Source organism: Tiliqua scincoides, chromosome 2 (assembly GCF_035046505.1).
Source record: "Tiliqua scincoides isolate rTilSci1 chromosome 2, rTilSci1.hap2, whole genome shotgun sequence".
Lineage (NCBI taxonomy): Eukaryota > Metazoa > Chordata > Lepidosauria > Squamata > Scincidae > Tiliqua > Tiliqua scincoides.
In genome coordinates this window covers 86,426,474-86,452,991 of record NC_089822.1, presented here as the reverse complement: position 1 = coordinate 86,452,991, position 26,518 = coordinate 86,426,474, and the positions used below count along the sequence as shown (strand labels likewise).

At 45.6% G+C, this 26,518-nt stretch overlaps 1 pseudogene; it reads left to right on the top strand.

Moving 5' to 3' along the window:
- Positions 1-26,518, top strand: part of LOC136638566 (zinc finger protein 721-like) — a 1,054,179-nt pseudogene that overhangs the window by 382,693 nt on the left and 644,968 nt on the right.

The following is a 26,518-nucleotide window of genomic DNA, read 5'->3' as shown; positions in this document are numbered from 1 at the left end:
AATACACTTCTTAAGCCCTGCCCCCACCCTCCCCATGATTGGCATTTGTCACCACAGACAAATACTGTCCCCCCCCCCCCACACACACACAGAGGACTGTGTGTGGGGAAAAACACTGAAGAACATAAGAATGTAAGAACATAAGAAGAGCCCTGCTGGATCAGGCCAAAGGCCCATGTAGTGCAGCTTCCTGTATCTCACAGTGGTCCACCAAAGGCTTTAGGGAGCACCTAAGACAACAAGACAACTTATTTAGTGCTATTGTCCTATTAAAATCAATTTAATATAACTGAGTTGCATACACTGGTAGCTTATCTTTTATCCGGATATTCACAATCCAGACATTTTTGTCCAAGACTTGTTTTCTGAACACTAGAAAACACTATTGTGGTGACCGGAAGGTCTTGTGCTCATTCACAAGTGCAGCGCAGGTAAGGGCTGCAAGTTCCACTCTCTGCCGAATCTGTATAGACATGGTTGAAAAATGTCAAAGAGGCCAGCAGTATTTATATCTACAGTGTTTATACACTACTTTTCTCTTTATAAAGCATTTGGGGTGGTTTACGTAGGCAGACTAGTCCTAAACCACCATTTTCCTAATGGGCTTTTTACAGTATTGGCCTGTGAGAGGAACTCATAGAACCCTCAGTTCACCAAATGTTTGCATCCAAGTTGCTGAGCTCTGCACTTTCAAGATTTCTTCAAGTTTCACAGCCACAACAGTTCAAACTCAGTGGGTGCTCAAGAAGTTATCCGTCTTTAGCTGACTCCTCCGCATTCCACACTCTTTGACAGCCTACCTTCACAAGGTCCCTCAGCAGCTTTCCCTTCCAAAGGCTCCTATTCACAGTCGAGACTGCAGCTGAATCTGCTTAGATTTCTTCAGGCAGGGCAGCAGCTCAGCTACAGGCCACACCTCCTGCCCCACTGAGCTATAGCTCAGAGGTAGGACACACACTTGGTATATAGAAAGTCTCAGGTTGAATCCTTGTCATCTCCGTATTCAAAAAAAACAACTGCAGTCTGAAATTCTTGGGTACTGCTGTTATCATTGACCTAAATCTTGGTTCCCAAAGTTTTTTCACTTGTGTACCACTTGGCAGCCCTTTTCCATAAAATGGTACCCCTTGTATTAGCAAAATGTTTGTAATTAATGTAATTGCTGTCAAATTTATATAGTTGCTGTCAAATTTATATGTTTTCCATTACTGATCCATATCTGATAATGTATGAATTGGTGACCAGAAACTAGCAGTTTCTGGGGTTTTTGTAGCCCCCTAGCTGCCTTCCTTCCTGCCTTGCTAGCTGTGCAAGCCATTCTAATATAAATCTGCCTTTTTAGCCATTATTCAATTATTTTTCAAGTACCCCTAAAAGTTCGGGCAAGTACCCCTGAGGGAACGTGTACCTCAGGCTGGGAACCACTGACCTAGATGAACCAAAAACCTGACTCAGTTTAATATGCTGACATGAGCTAGAGACTCCCAAGCTCCCCTATTAGATTTCACTGCTACACCAGCCTAAGGGTTGCTTGGTTCTCCAGAATGCCTCATGTAAAAAAGAGGAAGACAACAGATTTCCCAGCAGCAGCAACTTCTCTAAAAGGACCAGGAGAACAGTCTCATTAACACAATCCGGCATGGAGGCAGAACCACAGACCTACATTTCATTTGACTAAATCCACCAAAGCTCCTTTTTTTCCCCCTCCTGAGTAGCAGACTGCAGTGCAGTGCATAATTCAGAATGTACTCTTTGCCTAGCCTCTCTTAATAGACATCTTGCCTTGAGGGACTGGTTCCGAGTAAATCCATCACAGGCAAGTATAGGCAGTGACACATCATCTATTGCACTGTATGATGAAGGATTGCCGACTGTGATCATAGCAACTTTCTCACGGTGTCATTACTGACTTCCTGCCACCTAAAGGCAAGTTCTGAATCATGGTTTAAGTACCTACTGAGCACACCTAATAGCAATGCCATAGTGGGCTTCGATGATTGGGAATGGGGGTCTCCTTTTCCATGCCTGCTTTGTGTCTGTAGCCCAGCCACAGAGTGAACCTTGAGAGGAAACAACACAAGCTGTCACTGATGGTGCAGTCTGAACAAGGCTTATGTAGAGTTCAGAGAGACTCAGGTCCAAGCCGATACAGTGTGTGCCAGCTCACCGCTGGTGCGCACTGTCACAAACTGTAAGGGGAGGGGGATGAAAGTCGCCTTCCTCCGAGGAGCCGCCGGTGCTGCCCACAATGTATGCAGCAGACATTTTTGGCACAGCTGCAGCCCTGTGTGCCAGGAGCGTAGAATTGGCTGCCCCTCTCTAGTGTGCACTTAGAACGATCGGCTCAGAGTATTAATTTTGAGAGAAGTTACATATAAGTAGTCTCATTGACACTAACAGAATTTTTTTTCCCCCCACCTTTGGCTATTAACTGCATGACCCTATGCATGTTTACTCAGAAGTAGTTCCTTTGTGTTCAGTGAGACTTACTACCAGGAAAGTGGGTATAGGATTACAGCCTTATTTGCATTCCTTACCTCCATTGCTCTGGTGTTACACCAACACAACATCTGTCCAAGCCATGCAGGATCCCTGGCAGGCTAACAAGTGAGCCAGTTTAAATGAGACTCTAGGCACATGGAATGCCAGTCAGGTACATTTGATGTACATGCCTCGTGTTAACTCAGAGCTGAGAGTCCATTTTCATGATGACCTCTCCATGTGATTAATGCTCTTGGTACTGAAGATCAGATGCCTACAAGTGCAAACTATCATGTGAGTGGTGAAGGTGTGTGTGTTTGAGTTTCAGTGCAACCTGTACATGGCTGGAGCTGAACATTTGCAGGGGCCAGTGTAATGGAAGATCAGAAGATCATCAGGTGGATGATGTGGTGTTGACAGCGATTCCATGTTTTAACAGCTGGTTGACAGCTCTGGGAAGGGCAGGATTGGGTCCACAGCTGTAATCAATCAAGGCCAATGGGACTCTGATGGACACCTGAGCTTCATTTGACCTTGATGGGACTTTGAATGGACAGACTGAAGAGATGGCTCAGCTGAGCCTAATTTGGACTTAACAAGGTAGCTCACAGCTGAGCTGCATTTTTGATTATGAGACATCCAAGGATAAAAAGCAGTTTCAGAAGGACCAAAGGAACTGGCCAGGAGCGGGACGCTGACCCAGACCTACAGGAGAAGGGGACTGCCAGGACTCTGCTGGAGAGAATGCTGCTGGAGAGGAGGGACTCTGCTTCAGAAGACTGGATTGTGCTTTGGAGATTGGATTGGACTTGGACTTGGACTGGAGGCTTTGGACCTTTAACCACTGAGTTAAGTGGAGTTTTGGGGAGGGAAAGGCTCTGGACAAGAGGACTTGCAGGGATTGTTTATAGCAATAAATTTGGTTAGTTGCTATAGATAAGGAGTTCTGTGTTCATTCCTTTGCATACCACAGCTGTTGTTCCTAGAGATAAAGAGGGTGTTAATTAGCCAAAAAGACAAGACAGCCAGTGACATTGCCAGTGCAGGTGCTGCTGAGGGCACACATCACCCCTGTGCCATTTGACACCCCCCTCCCGTACTCATGGGAAGCAACACCCGGAAGTGGTTCAACAGTGACACAATGATGTTGTTGTGTTACCATGCCACTGCCAAATTGCTTCCGGGGGTTACCATTTTTTGGCCATTCAAAGCCTGGCAGCAACTCCAAAACCCATTAAATATTGGAGGGTTTTGACCAACAAGGTATCCAACCCCTCTGTGTGCATTACATCAAATCACCATTTCCACCAGAACTCCATGGAACATCTGCAAGCCCCTCCAGAATCAGGTAGCTAGAATCATGCTTTGAAACATTATTCCCCTTTTGCAACTTCCTTCCCTCTATCTCACTCCCATTTTCTCCCACCCCAGATTTAGGGATGGGGATAAACATATAGGGCTGACCTAAACCCCCTGAAAATGATTCTCTTTTCCTTTCCTCCCAGTGCACCAATGACAAGCACATACCATAACCTGGGGATAACCTGGGGATATTTCACACTAACATGCCTGCTATGGTTCATAAGACTATTTTACTGAATTTGTTTTTTATAGTTACATGTTCCTTTAATAAACTTTTTTCTAACTATGAAGATGGTCCCTTGCCTGTCTTTTGAACTGATTCTAGCTGACCTTGGTCTTTGCACTTAGCCCCAAAGATTCCTTGTCTCATTGGCAGGGCTATTAGGGAAGGCAAAGGCTGGAGAGGGCTTGGCTACCCCAGTTCTCCTGAAATTGGCCCTGCAGGGTCTTGATTAGTTTCACAAATCATTAAGCACTGGTGATAACAAACCCAGTTGGCCCTTTGTTGCACAACTGCTGCAATTCAACATTCTTGCATAAACAGGAGCTAAAACTTTGCTCTATGGTGCAGCACCAACATGCACCAGATCCTATCCCCTCTTTTCCAAGCTGCCTCACCCCCTTTCTCTTCTTGGACTTATGCCAAATAGAGGAGACCCCTAGGCAATCAGGCAGCCCATTGGGGGATAAATAAATAAAAATATTTTAACTTGTCTCCTACTGGCTATCTGATTGCTGTCCCTCCCCACTACTGAATGCAGCACACACCCCATCAGCATGTCTGCATCCACACAAATGGTAGTGAGGGGATAGGACTGCAGTTAGTTTCTCCTCCTCACTGCTTTCCTCAGGGCTCCATTATTGTATGAATGTTGACTGTAGATTTCCCATTTGAGCAAGCTAACCCAGACCCTAGTGTTGGGTTTTTGAGAATATCAGGGTAAAGAGAGGGGCGACAGCAACCACATGCTGATCCAGAGCAGTAGTGGCTATTGGTTAGCACACTTCAATTTCTGCTCTCTCCTCTCCCTTGCTAGGACGCACAGCTGAATGGGAAATGTCTTGGTAGATTGAACCCACTGCCATGGCTAGCCAGAAGGGTTCCCTGGCCAGAATGCCTCTTCTAGAACAATACTGGTGTAGCTCCTGGAATGCAATCATCTGACTACAGCCACAGTAATTCTGCTCATATTTTTCAGAAGCATCTGAGTATAATCCTGGTCTGTTTCTGTTTCCTCATAAATCACAGTCAAGGCCATTTCACTCTCTCTTTTATAATTTTCTTTTGCAAAACAACTTATGATCTGCCAGTTTTAGCTGCACACTGTGTGGGTCAGACTGGAGGGCAGCCGAAGCTTGTAGGAATTGCTCGTTCTTTAGCACCTAGCATTTGAAGAATACATCTGACTGCTCTCTCTGTTAACAGCTTCAGATTTGTGACTGAGGACAATTTCTTATCTGGTGTGGATGCTTGACCCTCTGCAAATGTGAGCTCCACTAAGCTAATGGCCTGAAATGAGGTGCAATGTCAAGATCCAGCCTTGGTCACCTACTCCCTGCATTTTCCAGCACCCCCATTTTCATTACTACCATCCCAACCGATATGACAGCCTACCCAAGGCTGGACTTAGGAGCTGTGGGGCCATCCCCATTGCATGCGTCTCCTGCACGACCAGGGCTGATGGCACTTGGCACAAAGTAATGGTATCCAAAATAGATGGTGGTGATGTGATGATGTCATCACATTACCACTAATTGCTTCTGGTGGGGTGGGGGCAATTGCATGCCAATTGGAGGAAGGAGTAGGCAGGAAGGTTCCCCCAAGGGCAAAGCTTCACTCACTGCACCAGCCTTGCAACACCTCAGCATGGAGAGTGAGCTGAAAAAAGGAGGTACTGGCTGTGGGCAATCTGCTAACCATCCTAATGTGTCTGCCCCTCTGGTGTGAGGCTCAGTTGGGCTCAATTAGCCTAAAACCAGCCCTGAGCCCACCCTGCAACTTTCATGAAAGTAGCTTGTGTAGTAGTAATCTTTACTACTTTAAGAGCCCAATCCTATGCATGTCTACTCAGAAATAAGCCCCATTACTTACTTCAATGGGGCTTACTCCCAGGTATGTGTAGATAGGATTGTGGCCTTAATGGTATATGGGGCATAAAAGTAATGTTTTCCTTCTGGGTTCTGCCAGTTCTGAATGCCAAATGCAAGGGAGTACAACAAGATGCAGGTATCTTGTTGTCTTGAGGCATCTGGTGGGCCACTGTGAGATACAGGAAGCTGGACTAGGTGGGCCGTTAGCCTGATTCAGCAAGGCTTGTGTTCTTATAGTCACATGATCCCCTGCAGCCAAAACAGCTAAGGCTGCAATCATATGCACACAACTGCGAGTAAGCCCCATTGACTCTAATGAGACTTACTTCTGAGTAGACAGGCATAGGATTGGGCTCTGAATCATATAACATGGCAGCTTTTGTTGTGGTTTTTCTGTAACGTCCAATTTGACATTGCCAGTGTGGAAAATGGTAGAACTTCTAGCACTGTGTTTTCAAACAGAGGAGCAAGATACAAGTTAAGATTTTGATGGAAGACTTCAATCAGAAGGTAAGAGAGGGATCCTTTCCAGGCTTTGGAATAACTATTATCCTATATTTTCTCCAGGTTTTGGTCTCTGAAGTGATATCCAGCAGGGAACTAGAACTACCGTATTTTTCGCTCCATAAGACGCACCTGACCATAAGACGCACCTAGTTTTTAGAGAAGAAAAACAAGGAAAAAAATATTCTGAACCAAATAGTGTAATAAAATATTTAATAAACTATAACAGAATAACATTTGAACCATGTAAAGTGAACAGCAGTCAACAGTGGCATTAAGAACCATTATCACTGTCATTAACAAATGGAGAGACTTAAAGGTTTGAGCACTCTAGTTTTCTGGAAACACCAAGAACTCATCATCGCTAGAGTCAGAATTTATGAAGCTCACAAAAGTAGGTGCACACAAATAGGGGATCACATTATCTTTCTGCTACAATGATGTTCTGCCAAATTCCAATCCACTGGGCCTCGTGCCCTCTTAAGGCTGATCAGTCCCCCTTGTGCAATTCACCAGTGCAGCAAGCAAAAATGAGTCCAGTTCCAGTCCACAGATGCCAAGTAAATCAGTCCCATCATTCAGAGTTACCAAATCAGAGTCCAGAGCCAATAAGCCAAATTACAGTCCAAGGTCAGGTTCCAGGTAGGTCAGTTAAATCCATCAGGGTATCCAAGTCCAGTCACAATCCACAGTCAGATTCCAAATTCAATAAACCCAGTCAGTCTCCTCCCCTACCTCCAACCTGCACTTCTTCAAAACCCACAAACCCTTTCTGCCTCTGGTCCTCCTTATATCCCTGAGGGCCCTATTGCCTTCCAGTGGCTGCAGCTGTGCAGCACTCTCTGCTGGATGCCCAGGCCTTACCCTTAAAGGGGCCACTGCTGACACCACATCTACCTCCTCACCAGATCTTCCTGGATTCCAATATAAGGGGGGGGGAGCAGATCTCTATACAGACCAGTGCAAAAACAGGGGAAAGGTGTGGGGGAGGTAAGATCTCTGTATAGGCATCACAGCAAGACCAGTGCAGAACCCCTTGCACACAGAACCAACAGATGGAAGTGGGGGGGGGGGTGTGTGCAGATCTCCATACATGCCAGTGCAAAAGCAGGGGAAAAGCGTGGGGCAGGTAAGATCTCTGTATAGGCATCACAGCAAGACCATTGCAAAACCCCTTGCACACAGAACCAACAGATGGAAGTTGGGGGGGTGCAGATCTCCATACATACCAGTGCAAAAGCAGGGGAAAAGTGTGGGGCAGGTAAGATCTCTGTATAGGCATCACAGCAAGACCAGTGCAGAACCCCTTGCACACAGAACCAACAGATGGAAGTGGGGGGGGGGGTGCAGATCTCCATACATACCAGTGCAAAAGCAGGGGAAAAGCGTGGGGCAGGTAAGATCTCTGAATAGGCATCACAGCAAGACCATTGCAAAACCCTTTGCACACAGAACCAACAGATGGAAGTGGGGGAGGCGCAGATCTCCATACATAGCAGTGCAAAAGCAGGGGAAAAGTGTGGGGCAGGTAAGATCTCTGTATAGGCATCACAGCAAGACCATTGCAAAACCCCTTGCACACAGAACCAACAGATGGAAGTGGGGGGGGGGTGCAGATCTCCATACATAGCAGTGCAAAAGCAGGGGAAAGGTGTGGGGCAGGTAAGATCTCTGTATAAGCATCACAGCAAGACCAGTGCAGAACCCCTTGCACACAGAACCAACAGATGGAAGTGGGGGGGGGGTGCAGATCTCCATACATACCAGTGCAAAAAAGGGGAAAGGTAAGTCAGCCCCAGTAGAGCCAATGGGGCTCACTCCCAGGGATGAGTGGACGGGAGAAAAGCCTGCCAGCGCCTCCTCTCCCAGGGAGGAGCCTGTCTCAATCCCTGGGCTCCCTGGGCTCACTCCCTAGGCTCGCTCCCTGGGTTCACAAGCCTGCCAGGGGCTCACTCCTAGGGATGCGTGGACAGGAGAGAAGCCGGCGATTGACTCATTTCGCCTGGAGATGGACTGGTAGCTCGAGGATCGACATAATGAGCACCCCTGCCTGCCATTCCACCCACGCTTTCCTGGGAGTGAGCCCCAGTGACTCTAAGACTTACTTCTGAGTAGACACGCGGGCTTGCTCAGCAAGACTGCCACCCCACCCATGCTTTCCTGGGAAGCGGAGCCGAGCAGAGCGGGCAGGGGGCGGGGCCAGGGGCGGAGTTTTTTTTTTTCAGTATTCGCTCCATAAGACGCACACACTTTTCCCCCCACTTTTTTGGGGGGAAAAAGTGCGTCTTATAGAGCGAAAAATACGGTACTTCAAATTATTTATAAAACTCAACCACAAAACTAGGCCTGGAGGTGTATGTATTATTGGTCCAATTCTACCCTTGCTTGGATGTAAGATGAGTTCAAGGAATATGCTCAGGTAGCAACTTGGGTTTCTATGGCTAAATTATCTACAATATCTCCAATGTTGTGCAATATAGTACATAATCTGGGCCTGTTCTCTGCAGTTTTTCAAAGTTGGGGCAAGCAACAGGACCAACAGAAACTGCTTTTACAGTTTGGGCATTTGGTAAATGATAGATTACTTTCACAATATTTTCCAAGTATACTATTGCATGTATTCACATAGAGACAGCTATTCCCCCCCCCTCGCCTGAACTGCTGTGAACAGTTGCAGATGTAATAATGGCCAGAGGACGAACAAGCTCAGAAATCTCATTTTAACAGGCGATTCTTGGTACCAAATGTTGCTCATTTGTGTTCAGGGCAGGCACTGTGGTTGCCATGTGCAAGCATAGCAGCTTCTCTTTTTAACTTGTGTATGCCTCAGGTGGAATCATTTACATACAGTTAGAGGGGTTAATGAGTAGAAAAAGTCCTAGAAGTGATGAGTTTTTGATGACTTGCGTGCCAATTTTTTTCCCAAGCAAAATTTGTGGGGAAAATGATGTAAATGGACCATAACAATAACACATTAACAGATGGAGCCTAAGGTATCCATTTTGACATAATAGATCTCATTTGAATTGGACTTGAGAAAGAGCTTTGGTGCTTGTCTCTGATGGATGTGAGGAGGCAGAGGGATTGTAAACATTTGGTTTGGGGTCCTTCACAAAGCAAAGGCTACATTGAGAAAATGTGTGCAGTCTTCCATTATTAATAGCTGCCCACCCTTCAGCTACAGAAATGAAAGGAAGTTGTATTTGTCTACTCTTTTTCAGGTGTTCGATGTAAGTCTATGGGGTATCCTAGGAATCTCATGCAAGTGATCATTCATATGGCCCAGATTATAACACAAACACTCAGTTTTCTAAATGTATTTTAGCTTCTCCCCCCCCCCCCCCCCGAAATTTTGCTCTGGCTTAGAATGTTAAGTGAGATACTACACATGGCGTGTCCGTATTCAGCAGGTCTCAGTTTCCTGAGAAATAATTGTTTGCAGATGCATGCACAGAAGTTTGGTTTGTTTTTAAGGTCAATGCTTGCAGACTCTAAGAATGAACTAATAAGCAGGGATGGGAAAATCCAGCAGGGCTTGATCCAAGGCGAATCTAGAGTCACGGCCGCCTGCGACTCGAATTGAAAAAGAGTCATGGGGGGCAGTTGGGGGCCTACCAGGATGACCCAATCATTTGTAGCTCTACTCAGAAGTAGTCCCACTGAAACTGGTCATTCAATAAGACATCCTCCACCCAAGTAACAGCCATGCAGAGGAAAGAGGGATTGCTACAAACTACTTCCGTCCCCCCCCCCCACTTCCCTGCTTCCTTTCTCTTTCTCCCTGGGGTTCTGCAGCCAATCATAAGGCAAGAACCCTCTTGGCGTCCTCCTTCCTCCTCCTGCGTCCAATGATCATCCATTCCTTCCTTCCTATCAGAGATGGGGTAAAAGCCCACTCCTGCCTTCCCCTCCTATTCGTTGCAAGAGGAAAACATCACCCCAAAAACAACAGTAAAATGAGACTTTTTTTTAATGCTGCTCTACTTTGATCCTTCATGCTTATAAGTGAACACCCAGATGGAGGATGTTTCAGGTGAAAGGCTTGCCATATTTCAGTGCAGCCAAGACCCACACAGGGATTTGACTTATCTGTATGCTTATTCCTTTTAGTCCAAATGGCAGATTAGTGGGAGATTAGTGAGATCCACAAGCGGCACATAGTCCACCTACGGGGTCCCTAGTTAAAATAAATCTACACCGTTATGGGCCTTTTTTTGGTGACTGCTGCTTCCTTCATTTCCAGTTTAAGTTTCAGTTGTACAACCAACAGTGCAAGCACAGTGGATGCAGCCTATGTTACAACTGGCTAACTTTTGGCCATATTAAAGATTCTCCCTTCCGATTCCATCCAATGCCGTTCTTTACCCAGGGGCAGATTCCAAATAATGGGATTGCCATACTTCTCAGGGCCCGAGCCTATCCCATTTTCCGGTGCTGCTGCGGCTGTGCCAGTGGGGCATGCATTGCACCCTGCAGTGGAAGGGCAGTCACTGAAGCCTCCTCAAGGTATGGGAACATTTGTTCCCTTGCCTTGGGGCTGCATCGCAGTTGCACCGGTGCTAGAAAGTTGGATAGGATTGGGCCCTCAGTTGTTCCTCATTCTGTCAGAGACATTGAATTTGTGAGTTTCCTATGCATGACTACTCAGATGTAAGTCACATTACAGGTGTTTGCCACTTAACAACAGGTCTACGTGTTCTGATCCCTGTTGTTATGCAATTAGGTCATTAAATGAACATTCAGCCCTATTTAGTGCCTTTGTTATGTAAACAGACACTCTCTGCCAGACACTTTCTGGCTGCACAGGCTACTGGAGATAGATTGCCTCTTCTTTACATTAAGAGCCTCTTTGTTGCGTGAACAGACACTCTGCTGCAGGCTATGGGAGTCCTGACTGCCTTATTAAGAGCCTTTTTGTAGTGCTTTGACCACCATCGTATATGTGGTCCGTCATTAAACAGAAGGTTGTTAAGCGGCTTACACCTGTATAGTCGATGGGGCTTACTCCCAGGTAATTTTGCATAGGAGCATTACAGCCCAATCATGTGGGCTTTTAACACCAGCAGCACTAGTGTCCCACTGGCATAGAAGGCCCTTCGATGGCATGAAGATCTTGCTGCTCTATCTGAAGCTGTTACTGCAAGGCAGCTATAGTGGCATATCCCTACCACCACAGAACACAGTTAGCACTAGAGCAGGTAAGTTGGCACCGGAGGCAGGTTATGGGTGGAGAAGAGGATGGCAGGAGATGAAAATCAGCGGGAAAAGGGAGGAACCAGGTGAATGTTGAGAGCAAGATGGGGTGGACTGAGCTGCAGCAACTTGCACTTGATCCTATCCCCCATTTTCCAGTCTGACATGCCCCCAGGTTCTTTTTGGATATATGACAACCAAATGGCTGGTGCATTTCCAGTGAGACCCATAAGAAATACCTACTGCAGGTTGTCTGAGCACTTCTTCCCCCCAACCATAGCATGCCGCACAGTTGCATGTTATAATGTTGCAGGGTATAGGATTGGGCTGTTAACTTTATAAATAATAAATGCATACTCAAATGCATCTTAACAAGACAAATGTCTTTGAAGAATTCCATCAGCTTATCATATCATCAAATCACACACGCACGCACACACACACACACACACACACACACACACACACACACACACAAACAGAGCTATAGATATAGATCTGTTGTCTAAATGTGTTGGTTTAATTAAGTGCGCAACAGGTCTCTCCTTGCTCAGCCTTTTCCAACTCTTCAGTCTCTTCCATTGGGAGTGGGCTTGATTAAACGAGGGATTTATTTTACAGTGTGAAATCAAAGGCTGAGAGTGGAATCCTGGCCTGGCAATCTGAAATGCCAGGCCTTGCTCAACTGTCTGCTCTCTCTATGGCTGATGCCTGACTTTAGTCACACAGCTTAATTCCAGCTGTTCTGCCCATAAGGAGCTCCATTTGCCCATCCCCCTTTAGTTAACTAATGCGTGTGTGTGAAGGGAAGGAAAATTCATTTGCACCCCTCTTTAGAGCTTGTACAACCTGTTTTTCTTTTTAATTTAGCATTGCATTTTTGCCAATGGCTTTGTTTGTGTTCACTGCGTATTTTCAAGATATGGCTGGGCTTGGAGAGGGCAATTTCAGCTCCGGGTTCTGCTCTGGACCGACCGCGTAGCAGTTGAATCAGCTCAACTGGAAGGAGATGAACTCTCTTGTGAGTCTTTGGTTCTGCTCCAGTTTTAATTTGAACGAGGCAGGTTGGGGATTTACAGTCGCACAAGCAGTTTGAAGTTTGTACATAGACGGATGGATTTCTGCCTTTCCCTCCGGGCCATATTAGAATGTTAATCTCCTAAAGCAGAACTTCTGGAGCATGAACTCACATCATTAGCACAATGGATATACGTTTAAAGAAGAGCCAATCCACATGTTAATACAAAGTGTGATAGAGAACTGGCAAAAATATCCTCCCCTATTCCATTTGACTTGCTTACCTACCAGACAGTGGTGCATCTAAACTTTCTGCTAGAAATGTGTGCCTCCATGCTTACAAGATAATGTTCTCCATCCTTGAAAGTACCTATGTTTAGCAAGTATTGGAGCCAGGATGCTAGGGGTCCTGTAACCAAACCCTGCACTGGGCACTTCATGGTGCCCTGCCAGCCACCCCAAATGGTGTAGGAAGTGCTACCACTGCCACCAGTATTTAGGACTCAGGGGTTAGCCCACCAAGATGCACTCTAATGGGCAGTCAGCCAGTGTTTGACCTCATCAGCCCCTGATGTCTAGGGCTAAGCATGTAGTATGTCAGTGGTGCCCAAATGTTTTAGCATCGGGACCCACCTAAAAAAGGTTTCACTTTAGCAGCCACTCAAGCCTCTGTGGCTATAATAGTGAGTGGGTAGCAGTGCTCCCCCTCCCAAGTAGCAGGTTGTTTAATCCTTGATGCACACAGCCTAATCTGCCTTGTGAATTTTGCAGTCCACCAAAGATTGGGTTGTGATCCACTGGTGGGTCCTGGACCCACAGTTTGGGAACCGCTATATTATACAAAATGCCTCCCATGTTTCTCTCATCCCCCTCCCCTGTCTTCACTTTTATCTCGAGTTCCAATAATCTCACATCCCATACATTCCTTTTCAGCATGGTGGCACCCTACAGCATGGCCGGGGTAGGACTGGACTCTGTGTTTGAGTGTTAGCTGTAGAATTCCCTCTGTCTAGATTGAATATGAGCTAATTCTGTTTGAGCTAAGCCCAGTTTGAAGTCCCTTTTAAAAAAATTCTGAGCACAACAAGAAATCTTTGTGCATCTTCACCCTCCTCTCTTTCACAGGCAAATGATACAATTGACTATTACACTGCATCCCTGCGCATGATTGTTTTGCACCAGGTGCACCTCACCCACCAACAAGGCACCAGACAGCGGCTTGGGTTTTAACTGGGCCACTTTTGTTGATGAATTTACAACAAATGCAGCAGAGCAGGTTAGACTCTAAAATGTCACTTTCCAGCATGTGGGGCACTAAGTAGGGGGAAATTACTCTAGTTGTGTACCTCCCCTGTAAGTATCTTGGGCGTACCACCCAACTCTAGGCCAAGTCCAGTACAACACCTGAGTCAGCCCATCCTCTTCACCCCCGAAAGGTTAAGGCAGTTGAACTGCTCAGCCCACAGGAAAAGCCTTGCCAAGCTTCGACAGTTCGGTCAAGGGCTTGATAACCAGCCTCCTCGAGCTGGTCAGGCATCATAAGAGTGGTCATAGCTCGTCCCTGACCTTGCTGCCTCAGATTGGACACCAGATATAGCAAAACTGCCTAGCCAACCCTGCACGCATTATGCCAAGTGACCAATAAATGAACTAACCAACAACAGGGGGAAAACCTAGTCCTTTAAACCCACACCTCACCCTAGGCAGTCTAGGGTAGGCAAAAAGACTGCAAGCCAGGGCCAACCAGGCTGACAGCAAAAAACTCCTACCTGGCCCTCGAGGAGCAACCAGCTAATCTCAGACTGTCTGTGGGGTGGGAGGGCGAGAGAAGCCACCAGGTTGGAATGAACTCTGGTGTGAAAGATGTGCACCTAGAAGAACTCAGTCTTCCTCCCCCCCAGCATGACTCCTCCAATCAGAGGGCAGCTTCATCCTGGTGCACGAGGCAAGACGGGGCAATGGGTCATTAGTGCAGATGGCGCCCAAACGGCTTTTACATGTGTTTGGAAAAAAATCACCGCTGGTAAAAAAAAAAAAAAAAGTGCAGACTAAAGTAGAAGACTGATGTAGGAAGGGTTTGTAGCTGGTTCAGCTCCAGTGCTTTTGTACTGACAAGGAAGAAGATCCTGGCACTCACATCCTTGCTGAACCAAATGCAGCTGGAGGAGGGTAATTTTTTGCTGAACATTAGCAAGTGAGGAAAGACCCCCATTCTTCAACTTTAGTTTGCACAATGCACAAAATCTTACCACTCAATCCTATGAATGTCTACTTATAAGTAAGTCCAATTCAACTCCATAAGACTTACACCCACGTAAGTGTGCAGAGGGTTTCAGCCTTAACAGAAAGTGTATATACCAGCATATTGGAACAACCAGATCAGCCTATGCCAGGGTTGGTCAACCTTTTGAATGCAGGGCTCCTGGACCTTTAATAATTGTGTTGTGTAGAAGAGGGAATTTCAGCAGGTGCAGCTTGTCATCTCACACAGGCTGCACCCACTGAAATTTCTGCCTCTATGCAATTGTTAAAGGTCCAGGAACCCTAAAGTCAAAAGGCTGGCCAACCTTTTCATCTTCATCTTCTAGGGGTGACTAGTACTGCAGCTACCAATGTGCTGTTTTGCTTTGTGTTGTTAGCATGAATGTCTGGTATGGTACTTTTATTAACCTTACCCCAAATGGGATAAGCATTCCAATCCTATGTATGTCTATGTGAGAATAAGCCCAAAAAATTTCAATAGGGCTTATTTTCAATGGTAGGGCTATTTGGTAGGTCTTCCCCTCCCCTGCCAAAATGGTAGAACTATTTAATATGGCAACTGTATGCACCATTGCCATATTAAATAGCCCTATCAATTTTTTTTCTTCCTGAGTACACAGGTGTGAATGTGAAAGTAATTTAGAACAAATATTTTCTTGCATAAATCTTATACGATTGTTCATTTTGAACATGGAGATCTGAATTTTTTAAAAAGTAAACAAAACCCTCATTCACTGATGTTGATTCTATTCTTTCTTACAGAGGTTCCAAGATGGTGCTAAGAGCCAGTTACCAGGGCAAACACAGGATCACTTTTATGGGATCATGCCTTAACACAGGATTGTAAATAGGTAGTCTATTATTTAGATTTATTCTGGATCTACCTAATCCTTAGAGCTGAAATTTTAGGCACACGTCCCTGTGGCTAAGTCCAGTTGAAAGAAGCAGGCCTGAGTATAAACCTGAGGAAAAATGTCTAGGCTCAGATTATAAGTAAACTGAACAATACAAAAAATAACACCACTAAACCACTGTTCATCTGAACAATGGAGGTTTACATCTGTTCCAATTTACAACCCAGTGTAAAAGAGTTATATTGCTGAGGGGAAATTGGATTGTTGCACATGTCATGAAGATTTGACCTTGTTTTGTATCGAGGAGAATGTTACCAACAAACATGCACACCAAAGATCTGTCCTTATTTCTCTATTTTATGGTTCAGATGTCCGAGCTAAAATATATGAATGGTAATGTAAAGGGGACGTGCTTGGTCCGCTTTTGCTAGAGTGCGCCAAATATTCTATTTAGTGAAATAGCTTTCTACTACTGCTGCTTCTGTGCCATTCTCTCTAATGGCTTGGGAACTTTAATGCCATTAGCATGTTTAGCACATTCCTTCTGCCAATGCTTTCACATTTACTTCCATGATAGAAGGAGATGGAAATGAGCTGGGGCAGGTCCTGGGTGATCTAATTTCAACCTCAGGGGATTGTGGTGGTGCAGAAAAGCTGTACTCAATTGACTTATTGTGTCAGAGAGGCAGAATGTCATAAATGAAGGAATTATTAACAGATTCAACCTCCTGGGATCGATTCACCTTCACCGCTTAGCAACAGCCGGAACAGTAAAGCATTTGCATTTGAAACAGTGTTGATTCTTTTCCTATCTCCTGTCAAAATCATTGTCTCATTCCCGTGCAACTTTTACAGAGAGCAAAAGTGGAACATGGGCACCTAGGAACATGGCTTATACAGTTAGAGCAGTGTTTCTCAAACTGTGGGTCGGAACCCACCAGGCGGGTTGCAAGCCAATTTCAGGTGGGTTCCCATTCATTTCAATGTATTTTTTATTTTTAAGATATTAGACTTGATGCTACCATGGAACTTACTCTGGATAAGTGTGGATAGGATTGCAGGCTTTGGGGTGTTTGGGGAATTTTTTAAAAACAGATCAGAACTGCTTGGGAGGGTTAGGAGAGTTCTTTATTTTAAATAATTTAAAAAACTTATACTTATTGTAAGCTTTTAATTTACTTAATTAAGTTGATTTGATTTTGTTGCATGAGGGGTGTTAAAGATTTTCCTTGGTGTGATGTCCATTCTTGGGGACACCTCCCTCCCTGGGGTCCCCCGCCGCTTACCCGCCGTTAGATCTGAAGTAGAGGCAGCAGTCCAAGTTCTGTTTAAGCGGTTTAATTTGGTAAGTATTTTAACATTCATTAGTCTAACTCACCATTAGGCTTTTAACACGAATTCCTCCTCGTTGCTCGCCCCTGTTTCCTCACAGTTCTCTCCCCGACTTGCCGCAGGGGAGGGTTAAGCCTAAGCGCCTCCTGAGACCAACGTCCAGCAATTGGGTCATTTAGAGGTAAGTCTAGGAGGGAGCCGGGGCGGTTGGGTGGACTCCTTCCCCGTCCCCTTCCCCGCCCTCCGGGATCACAAGAGCCAGTGTTTCCCCCGGACCACGTCCCACAGGGCTCTCCTCCCCTCAGGCTCCTTTGCTGGTCCTTCCTGGGGCAGAAGGGAATGGCCTCGTTCTTCTCACAGGCCGTTCTCCCTGCCTCCCATCTCTCTCCTCCCTCCTCCTTCTCCCAGCCTCTTATGCGGCTGTCTCGCCAGGGCTCGCCCCCGCCCCCTCCCGGGTCAGCCGGGGTCCCTCGCCTCTGGCCTCTGGGTTCTGCCCCGCCCACACCCAGTCCGGTGGGGAACTTCCGCCTCTCCTCGGTGCGCCCCCCCTCCAGACCGCTGCATGCCCCTGTTGCCAGCCACCTGCGGCCACCGCTGCCACTGCTGCGGGCAGGGTGTGTGTCTTGCGTCCCCGGTGGTGGCAGTCCTGAGCGGGGTCGCGCCGAAGCGGAGGCAGCAGTCCCCGTCGGGGAAGCCTGCCGCCAGGTTGTGGGGCTTGTTTGCCTGTCCCAGCCACCCGTTGCCCAGGAGGATGCTGCCCTGACTTCTCTCCCAGGTGAGCTCTCCCTGCCATGCCCGGTCTCCATGGGTGCGTTGCCCTGGTCACGGGGCATGCCCCTGTGACACTTGGTTATGTCACTTCCAGCCGTTACAGCACTTCCAGGTTAATGACATCACTTCTGGTGGGTATCGACCGATTGTCGTTCTAAAATGTGGGTCCTGGTGCTAAAATGTTTGAGAACCACTGAGTTAGAATATCAATTAATGGGGCTGTCAAAGAACCCTTTGAAATATCATCATCATCATCAACAACAACATCATCATCACCAATAACAACAAACTTTCACAATCCACCAGGTGGTTGGGTGCCCCCCCCCCCGTATAGTTTCAGAGTGAGTGTGTCAGAATAGTGAATCAGAGCTGAAACCCTAGTTTGGTTCTCAAGCATTTTCAGTAAACTTTGGTGTACCATAATTCTTGCCAAAGTATGTGCAACACGGGATCTCTGCACACCATTGCTTTCCCCCTTTTGTGCGCATGTTATGCGTGTTTTTAAAAAACACTGCTGATTATAATACGCAAAAGCCGCTACACAATGTGCAAGGTTCTCAGTTCTTGGTATGCTTTCCCAGTTGGAATATGCCCTGTTGGAAGCAGTTGGGCTCAGTTCAGGGCTTCCGTGCATAGGATTGTGGTGTCCATTTGGGGGCTGGAATGGAAGGAAAGGATCCTCTGAGCTTCCTTTTAGGAAACTTGGAAATCTTTATTGGAGATGGAAGTCCAAAAAGTGGACATGCAAAGTTGAGAGGGAATGTGTCTGAGAACGTGTTTTCAAATTTAGAAATGTTTTGTCCCTTCATGGCAACTGGAACAAACTTCTCCCTTTGGACTGAAGTCTTGATCTAGGCCAGGGTTGCTCAAAGTTTTTGGAGGAAGGGCCACATCATCTCTCTGACACTGTGTCAGGGACCAGGAAAAAAAAGAATTTACATTTCAAATTTGAATACCTTTACATAAATTTCCATAATACATTAGAGAAGGAACTTATATGAATGAATGAATTTCCTGAGCTTATTTAAAATACACGAGAACTATGACATATAGAACTACACAAGAACTATGAAGTATTTGCCACAATCTCTTGTGCATACAGACCAAGCCAGAAACACATGGAGACATAAGTTGTCCAGAGGCAATTGGGGCAGGTTTTTTTTTCTAAATAACGCCCAGGGAGCAGCAGAAAACACATGGAGACATGAATTGACGCATCTGGGACAATCATGGATGTGCTTTCACCAGACATGCAGACCAATTCAGAAAAGTAAAGGGGGGGTAATACATAACTCCTGAGCACATACCTGCCGCCTGAGCATACACCTCCAACATAAAGCACAGATTGAGACGTAACTATCAGAGGCAAGGAAAAAACATGGAACGCTTGGAAATTTGATTTCACCAGAGATAGCAAACCTAGTCCATGGATCCGATGGACATACTCTCCCCCCCTTCCAGAATGTTAAGCACAGATTGAGACATACCTATGTCAGAGGAAAGTAAAATAATTTAAAAAATCAGATCTATCTAAGGGATGAAATGGGAAAATACCAGGGATTTCTAATATTTTCCAAACAGAAAAGGGAGACCTAGAATGAAGCCAAGCTGCCCATCCTATCAGAGACTGCAGAATAAGAAAAAAATAAAAGCAGATTATGTCTGCCAACGGGCAGCCCAATCCTGAGCTGCCCAAGGTGCCCAGACTCGGCGGCACCAAGAACAGCTACCGCTGGATCCTGCACGCCCTGGTCTAGCACAGGAGGCACCTCAGGAGAAGGGGACTTTTGTAAGGGAACTTTCTTCCTTTGATCTCTTACTGCATTTTTTTTTTCAACAGCATCAGTTAGGGACCAGATTGGAAGAAAGAGGGCTTGGTTTCCACAGCAAGGAGCATGCACAGGGGAGAGGCCGATTAGATGCCAGGAGCATGGAAAGGTCTTCCATTGGAGTAGGAAACTTAAGATTCACCAGAGAACCCACACGGGGGAGAAGCCGTATAAGTGCCAGGAGTGTGGAAAGAGCTTCAGTGTCAACTACAGCCTTATACGCCATCATAGAACCCACACAGGAGCGAAACCCTATAAGTGCCAAGAGTGTGGAAAGAGCTTCAGTATCAGCAGCAACCTTGTATGCCATCACAGAACCCACACAGGGGAGAAACCATATAAGTGTCAGGAGTGTGGAAAGAGCTTCAGTGTCAACAGTGGCCTTATGTTCCATCACAGAACCCACACAGGGAGAAACCCTGTAAGTGCCAGGAATGTGGAAAGTGCTTCATTTACCACAGCGGCCTTATATACCATCACAGAAAGCACACAGGAGAGAAACTCTATAAGTGCCAGGAGTGTGGAAAGAGCTTCAGTGTCAGCATCAGCCTTATATGCCATCACAGAACCCACACAGGGGAGAGAACCTATAAGTGCCAGGAGTGTGAAAATAACTTCGGTCAGAGAGGTCATCTTATATACCATCACAGAACCCACACAGGAGAGAAACTCTATAAGTGCCAGGAGTGTGGAAAGAGCTTCAGTGTCAGCATCAGCCTTATATGCCATCACAGAACCCACACAGGGGAGATAACCTATAAGTGCCAGGAGTGTGAAAAGAACTTCGGTCAGAGAGGTCATCTTATATACCATCACAGAACCCACACAGGAGAGACCCAGCAAGCCAGCAGAGGCTTACCCCAGGAAAGGAAGCAAATGTTTCTTTATATTCAGGAGTTTTGAAACTGCCCTGCAGGATACAAAATGCATGATGCATTTTGCATGATGGAGCTGCTATGTGGGGAGTTAGGAAAGGCTGTTAGATACTACCATTCTCTATGCAGATGTCGAACAGCTGCTTATGTTGCAAAGGCTGCATGCCTTCCTATTAGGTTTGTACCAAATGCTTTATAATTCCAAGCGCAGTTAGCATATTAGAGAGAAGAGGGTGATGGTGATGATCTCACTTAAGATTTGCAGGGTTTTAGGGTTGTGTCTTCCTTTAAACACCAGCTTTTTGCCATTTTTGTCTTCTGATTTAGAACAGGTTCTTTTTATCACCTTATTTAGGTAGCAGGTATCACTCCTGAGAAGGAAACTGGGGAGGAGTGTTGAGGAATTTAGTGTAGTGCCAGTTCTTTGCAGAGCGCAGCAGAATGCTAGCTCCAAGGACGGTGAAGGGGTCCCAGAAAGAAGGCAACACAAACAAGGCAGATGTCGACCACCGGTCTGTATTTATAAAACAATTTATAGATAAGCAGTTCCTTTGCAGCAAAAAAAGTACATAATCACAGCCACAATCTCCAGCTCTCCGACATAGACTTCTGCTTTCTCTGACTCCATACAATGACTGTAGCAGGTGAGCTATACCTGCCTTACTTATATACTGCTCTGCACCAATCACAGTAGAGCTGACATCATAGCATTACCTCATCGCATTACCTCATAGTCTCATGACTGATAGCAACATCTCCCATGGTGCACCAGCCGTATCTTTACATTGACTTGTATTACAGGTACTTTGTTACTATGACTCAACATTTTTCATACACTGATTGGTCACAAGTGCTCACAGAGGGATACAGGGAGATACACACATGCTTACGTTCAGGCCCAGACATCACGGCCTTGCCCTATTCAGACTGCAAATTTTCTTAGGGTTATTTGGCAGAATAGTCCTGACAAGGGGGAGGGCTCGTATCAGCAGCAGTGGTGCTGCTGATATCCTATCCCCTTTCCCAACCTCAATCCACGTACCCGTATCCATTCGGACTTGTATCAGCAATGTAGCTGGAGCATCTCCAACTAGACCCATTGGGGCAGTGGACCCTTGCCCCAGGGCAGAGTAACAAATGTTACCTTTCCTCAAGGAAGCCCCCAGGGCCTGAAACTCTTCTTCAGGGTACAGCACATGCCCCATTGGCACAGGGGGAGTTAGGTAGGATTGGGCTGGCCATTGAAGATCAACCTCATGAAATTTTACTAGATGAAACAAATATACATGCCAATGTGATTATGTAATGGACTGAACACAAAAAGACTGCTATGAACACTATGTTATGAAAGCAAATTCATTTGTACTCTTGCTGGCCATACTGCTCATTGGAGACATCCTCTCCACAAAGGTTCTGCATGTTCTTGGTTTCCAGAGCATGAGCAGAAGTTTAGTGACTTAGCGTGCAATCCTAACCAACTTTCCAGCACCGAGGTAAGGACAGTGCAGCTCCAACGTAGGGGAACAAACATTCCCTTACCTTGAGGAGACCTCCGTGACTGCCCCCTAACTGCAGGATGCAGCACCTGCCCCATTGGCACTGGTGTGTCAGTGCTGGAACGTTGATTAGGATTGGGCCTTAAACATAGTTTGACACCAGCAGCTGTCCTGTTGTATTTTCATTCGCTGAAAGAAAGCAGTCTTTACACAGAGGCTTCAAAAGGAGAGCGAGAAGCCGCATGTCTGCAGAAGCTTGGCACACATATGCTGCCAGTTTCCTGTGCATCCATGACAGTCATATCACGCGTGCTAGGCTGCACAGACCGAAAAACAAATGCTAGGCTTTGGCTCAGTATGTTCATAACTGACCTCATCTTTTGCATGCTCTCTATGTTGGTGTTGGGGTGGCCTAGCATGTGCGATGACCTTCAAATGGCACTTGCAGTACTTGCCTTCCCTTTTGTACGTGACTCTGTGTGTGGGTGAGTGACAGGACCACTGCATCCTGGACAATTGTGTCCCAGCCAAATGTGTCCTAGTCATTGGGGTCCCTGGACATTTGCACCCATTTTTCTTGTGTTTCCGGACACTTGTGTGTCCCAATATATATATTTATATTAGATGCACTTTTAAAGTTTTAAAACGTAAAGTTAGGGCTAGAGTTAGGGATAGGATAAGAGGCTTGGCATATATAACACAGGGTTTGTTGCCCCGTTATAGTGGGACACAAAAAAACTGGGATGCAAAACAAAACAAACCAAACCAAAAAACTGGACACAAAATTCCAAGGACACGTTTGACCAGGACACAACCATCCAAAACATGAATACCCTGTTAATGGGGGGGAGGGATCAGTGTGAATTTCATCCCTTCCAGATTGCAAATTGTATGGCAATTCTAGAAGAATGTACAGGAAGACAAAAAGCAGCATCTCTGTCTTTGGGGGATGATGACGATGGCTTTTCATTCTTGTTTTATTTCCCTTCCTGCATTTCAAATAGGAAGCTGGATCCTTGGCATAGTGCGCAGTAGGCAGAGGCATTGTTTGACTCATGTCCAAAGGCTGAATTGTACTGCAACTGTATGTACTCCTTTCCCTTTGCTGCACATGTGTCATGGCTTTTGGGATGTAACAGTTCATTATGTCGAGGACAGCATGAGTCAATGGTTTTAGGGAATTCAATAATCAGCTTCAGAAATCCACTCCATGAGAGATTTGCTCTGACACATCCCTCCGAGTGTCATCCAGGCTTCTCAAAATTGTAGTGCTGAAGAAGGCACTCCGTAGAGCGAGGAGAGTGCTCGAAATGTGGGTCATCATGTTCTCCTTGCGTAATCAGAGCAAAGTAGTGTCAAAGCCTTTATAATGCCAAGACCATGAAAAAATAAAGGCGTGAAATGCTCCCACTGCCATCCTTTGAATTACATCTCATCACCAACCACTTAATAAGCTGATCCATTTTCTAGATATCATTTTTCATGATGCGCACAAATGGAAAAGGTCCAGGAGTCTGGCTCAGTGCTTTTGCATGTTGCCACGTGTCCTGAGTTCACTGGGTTACAGAAAGCAGCCCGGTATTCTCATAAGCCCACATTTTGCATTTGAAATTTGAACTTGGGTTGATATGTGAGACAAGCATATCATCCCTCTGTGAACTTGGGTTGATATCAAGACAAGCAAAAATAAACATTCACAGAACCTTTGGGGAGTATAGAAAATGGGTACTTTTCATAATATTTTTATCTTCTGCCCTAGGGAAAGGTATCTGTACCACATACTTATGTGGTTTCAAATCTGGACCCAATGGAATACCCCATGGAATACTGTACCACATACTTATGTGATTTTAAATCTGGACCTCATGGAATACTGCTCAACACACCTCCAAAACTGCTGTTTCCAGGGACCAGCTCTACACCATTTGCCTTATAGTGCTAGATCTAGAAAGAGATGTATGTACAGGTTGTGTCTCATTATCCACTGGGGTTCAGTGGATAAAAAAAAAAAAGCAGTGGATACCAAATCAGTGGAAAAATAGCTTTAAAGACCCACTTCCAGGTTTCTTGCTCCTCCATTGTCACCCCAGAATGCATTGGTATGGATCAGGGGTGGGCAAACATTTTGGCAGGAGGACCACATCATCCCTCTAACACTGTGTCAGGGGCCAGGAAAAAAGGAATTAATTTACATTTCAAATGTGAATAAATTTATATAAAGTTACATAAAGAAATGGAGACAGAACTTATATGAATGAATGAGTTTTACTGAGTTTATAATACACATGAGAACAGGCACGCAGAACCACCTGAGAACTACAAACTGTTTGCCACACACCTCTTGCACAGTGAAACCAGACAGACCAAGCCAAACACATGGAGACATAAGTTGTTCAGAGGCAATGGGGGTGGGGGTTGTTTAAAATAATGCCCAGGGAAAAGTAGAAAACACAGGGAGACTACAAAAGCTCTTGCTTTAACTTGGCCCGCAGCTCATGTCTCGCAGTTGCGACTGGCAGTTGCAGGCCAGCACAGGTTCCAGCAGTCTCCAATGGGCTGGAGGCTCACTGGAGACTGTGAGCTCCCTGTGGGCCAGATTGGGGGTCCCCGTGGGTCTGTAAAGCTATCATTAACCCTGAGAAGCTTGCAACCAGTGCAGTTTAACATCGTAAAGGTAGGAAATTGGATTTTGCTGCTTTTTTCCTTGTTGCAAGGCATTTAAAGGTGGATCCCAGTATCAGTGGTGAGTCAAATCAGTGGATACTGAAGTCCCACCTGTATGTTGTTGATGACATTTTGTTTCCTGAGCTGGTTCTACACTGGAACTCTCCAGCATTACTGAGGCTTTGCTGTTCTGCAGGTAGCCGGAATGACAATTATAATGGGGGTTCCACGCAGAGCTTAATGTCGTGCTATTTGCCCCATAATACATCTGCAGTACTGACTCCCAAGCAACATAATCCATTCGCTACCCAATCCATACCCCTCCCTCTTGGAGTAATGATGCTAGGCTGTTCAGGCACTTCTCCAGTTCTATAACGTACACAAAAGTCAGCACAAATCAAGTCTGAGGTTAGATGAGGCAACAGCTCAGAAAGAACCATTGTGCAACCAATTGGCAGTGGTGTTGCGTGAACTCCCCGTAAAAAAAAGATGCTCACCAAATTAGTTATTATTGATTTATTTTGCTCTGCAAACTTCTTTGTGAACTATTTTTTTGTTGAAAAGTGGGATGATGATGATAATATGAGCAGATAAAGTGGAACCGGTTCTGAACTCCTACAATGTGTGGTTATTGCTGCAATGAGATCTACATGAGCTGCCCTTGAAGACTGCTGAGAAGCTTCCACTGGTCCAGAATGCAGTGGGTCAATTACTGCTGGGACCAGCTGTCAGGATCATGTGCCCCACTCCTGTCACATCTGTGCTAGTCACCGATGTGCCTCCAAGCTCAATTCAAATTGCTACTCAGTACCTTACAGACTGAAATGGTCTGAGAACAGCCTGTTTCAAGGAATGCCCTCTCAAGAGAGGCACATTTGGCCCCATCCTCCGTTCCATATCCAGAAGGCTCATTCCTGTGGACTCCCTTTCTCTGCTGTAGCCATGTAATTGCTGTGCCAAACAGTTATTTTCTCTTAATCTCTAAACACTCCTAAATATAGCCTGACTGTTACAATTTGAACTCTGACAGATACCGAGGGAGACAGGGTGAAATCCTGTCAATTTAAAATGCATTCGAAGACCCACCAAGTTCAGGTGATGTTTTCTGACAGGCAGGGAAGTTGGACTGCTCAGTTTTCTGGCAATATTCTGTCACTTGATATCATTTCATTTTGAGCTGGTTCTGTCTATAATAATTGACACAGATTTCTGAAATGTCCGTAAGCAACTACATAAGAACCTCAAAATAGTATGGATGGATGGTTATTCCAGGATCTTTTGCTTCTAAAGCCCAAACAGTAAAGGGAAATTTTGGTCACCAATGACCTGTGTCTTTTCCTCACATTTTCCCACTGTTATTGTGTTAGACATTAATATTGAGATTTTATTTATTTATTTAAAACATTTGTATCCCACCTTTTCAGAAGCATATCACTTGGATAGGATCACGCCACTAATCTTCTCTAGTTTCATTTCCTATTGCTGAGCAAACCCTGAAAAATCCCATTCACACATGTGGGTATGCCATGAGTATTAAATAATATTCAATACATAATGTATGAGCTGAATTTTTTTTAAACAATGGGAATGCCATATGCATCACCACAAAAGAGTTTCAATTGCTCCCAGTTCTGTGTGGTACATAGTATATATTTGGTCAAAAAGGAGCGGGGATGGGCCACGACTCGGACAACTTGAACTTGAGTCATGAAACCACATTTTTCGCTACTTGTACAGACTCGAGTACATGTATCTTTGAATCCCAAACTGACTCCTGATTTCGTGTC